Below are 2,909 nucleotides of genomic sequence, written 5' to 3'. Positions count from 1 at the left end.
CAACCGGAAATATTCAGACATGTGCATTCTTATTAATTGTTCTCAACAGTTTAACTATACATCCATTCCTTTTATACAAATGCTTTAATGCAGGAAGAATGACTTACAATACCCTGGCACCAAACTTTACTACTGTCAGGGCAACTATTGAGGCTGAAGGGTTAGAGTTTCTTTCATGTTTATCACTTAACAGCCTATTGCATTTGAGCAGATTTCACAAGACCAATAAAAAAAGACTTCTTATATGTTACCTAGAAGTGATTAAACTCCAGCTTTGTGTGGTAATGACCTTTAGCTCCACTCTTCACAGCTCAGACTGGTTGCACAACCTCAGCAAGAATCACTTTTATCAGCATTCAGGGATACCCCACAGTTATATGTTCACTGGTAAGTATCTAAAATATGCCCGTAAATCCTGCTGTCAGTAATGGAGCTGCAAGAATGCTAAAAGAAACACTCCTTTCAATTTCTTTTGCTCTCTTTTAGTGCATATTCTTCATCATTCATGTGTCAAGTGAATTGCACAAAGGGCATAAGATTAAATTGCTTGTGTGATATTTGAAAGAAGTGTTAATGTGACTACTGATACTTTACATTAGCACAGAAAATAGATCTAAACAGAGAAGGCAAACTATTGAGCTTTCTATCAGCTATAAAAAACTAGCAAATGAAAATTTGGATTCTCAAATGCTTAAAAACTACATGCATGCAGACCCTCTGTTCAGAAGTAAATAATTTTAACAAATATTTTGAGTCATAATCTGCTCAAAGGTTTGAAAAATTACTAGCTTGATACAACTCATACAGCCCCTACTAGCCTACAGAGAATTCTTCATATTGTCATCTGTTTTCTTCATAATTTAGTCTTGAGGGGAAAAATTACCAACATTTTCATTAACTAAAAGCATTTTTTTTCCAATCTTATGGAAAAACCCTATGTAAGTAGGTCTGCCTTGAGCTTCTCTTTTTCCAGACTGGGACATGAGTGATGTTTCCACAGCTGACCTAGTCTATTTTTTGTCATTGGTCATGTGTTTTGGTCCCCAAGATCACAAACATCGGCATCACTCATTCAGAAACAACAAGGAACACAGACAAGCCTGTGCTACAGATCGTAAGCCCATGTGTCTTCTAGGGCTTGTGCACATGTTTTCTCACACCTGCTTTCAAAACAAGCTGAAAAAAGGTTACCCACCATCAGCAATTCAGCAAGACATTTGATCAAGAGCCTAACCTACTAGACTCAGAGATGACACACTCACTGCTCAGACTTGCTTACATCTCCCAGACTGGTTTTTAGACGGGAACTAATCAACAGTCTTCATTCACCAGGAAGCAACCATATAGATCAAAGGTAATAAAACATGAGAACTTGGATCAATTTGCTGTTTAAAAGAGGTAAAAAGCCATGTACTTTGTGTACCAGGGAGAAAGGGTGGAGAAGGAAAAGGAGTTACAGCTTTACATATAGAGCTAGCTCAGGTAACGGGCTTTGCTCCCTCCTCAAGCGACTCTGCTACTCTTACCCCCACAAGGATAGATAAGATGCATCTAGGAGACAAAACGACAGATTATGTCAGTCACTAGCTCTTTTGAAGCAGTGAGGCAACATCCACATACACTGAATGAGGACCTGCTCATCTACTAATTATTATATCTATTGCCTACCTCGTAACAACATTAAATTGCCTGCTTTGTTTCCCACATGCAAGATGCACCACAGACTGCAGCCAAGAGACTTGCACACTAGCATTGTCTTTTCACACCAGGTTTGGAACCATCCCACTCATTTTCTTTCATCTTCCTCAAACTGACATTTTCTGAAAATTTAGAGGAGATTGCAAGCAGAAGGTCTAGGATGATAATTAGTGTTGGCACAGGTCCTTCCACTTTTATTCACATCCACTGATACAGGCAGGTTCTGCCACCCCAATCAAGAATACTTATGGTCTTAAGTGAAAAGTGTAAATACTGGTTTACTTTCCAAATATCACACAGTAGTCAAATTCCAGCACCAGTTAAACCAGGTCTGTATCAAGAAAAGCTTCATGGTCTTGACCAGTCCCAATAGTATTAAGTGAGTGCTGAAAGGACTTTGCTATTTAGCCTTATCTCTTGGATCATGAGGATCAAACTTCTTCCAAAGATCACATCCACAGCTTTTGGAAATGAAGCCAAGAAGGTCCACCTGCCAGCTCAGCCTGCATACCTCACCTCACAGCTGAGTCTTTCTCAAGCAGCATTAAACACAACAGCTCTGTTACTCCCATTTCATAGATGGAGGAAGACCAAAAAAAAAATAAAAAAAATCAGTCATTTAAATCTTAACACAAGAAATCTCTGATGAAGCAGGCTTAGCCTACTTGCCAGTCCAGCAAGCCCAATACCCTTTGCACACCTTCAAAAGAGAAGGTGCATCACGGTAGGATAACCAGCTCCCTGCACATCCCAACCGCACTGAGAGTCCCCACCAAAAAGCAGCGTCCTGCTTCATGGGCTGCTTTAGCTGCAAAGGAAACCCACGTCTCAGCAGTTGGATGTGTTTAAGGAGAGGCCCCTACACAAAGCAGTAGGGAAAAATATCAGAACATGTTTGCTTGCTCAAAGTGCAATCTCAGAGGCACCTTTTCTCAGTGGAACAAGACTTACTCAGTGCCCCACGCATACTCAGAGTAAATGAGAGTCCTATTAAAAACGCAAGTGTGCTGCTTCCGCCGGGCTGGGGTTAGCTTTCACAACGTGCTGCTCTCTTCTAAAGCTGTTGCGCAAGAGTTGTGTGTTTAACATTTCTAACCAGCCAAAATTGCTCTTTATATTTGATCAGGAATATTTTTTTTTTTTTTACCTTTGAACCTGTTGCAACGCAGGTTCAAAGGTTACCTGGGTGCAGTGTTGCCCGTTTATTAAAG

This window comes from Falco naumanni, chromosome 9, assembly GCF_017639655.2.
Source record: "Falco naumanni isolate bFalNau1 chromosome 9, bFalNau1.pat, whole genome shotgun sequence".
Classification (NCBI taxonomy): domain Eukaryota; kingdom Metazoa; phylum Chordata; class Aves; order Falconiformes; family Falconidae; genus Falco; species Falco naumanni.
The sequence above is the reverse complement of the archived record's forward strand: the minus strand, read 5'-3'. Positions refer to the sequence as shown.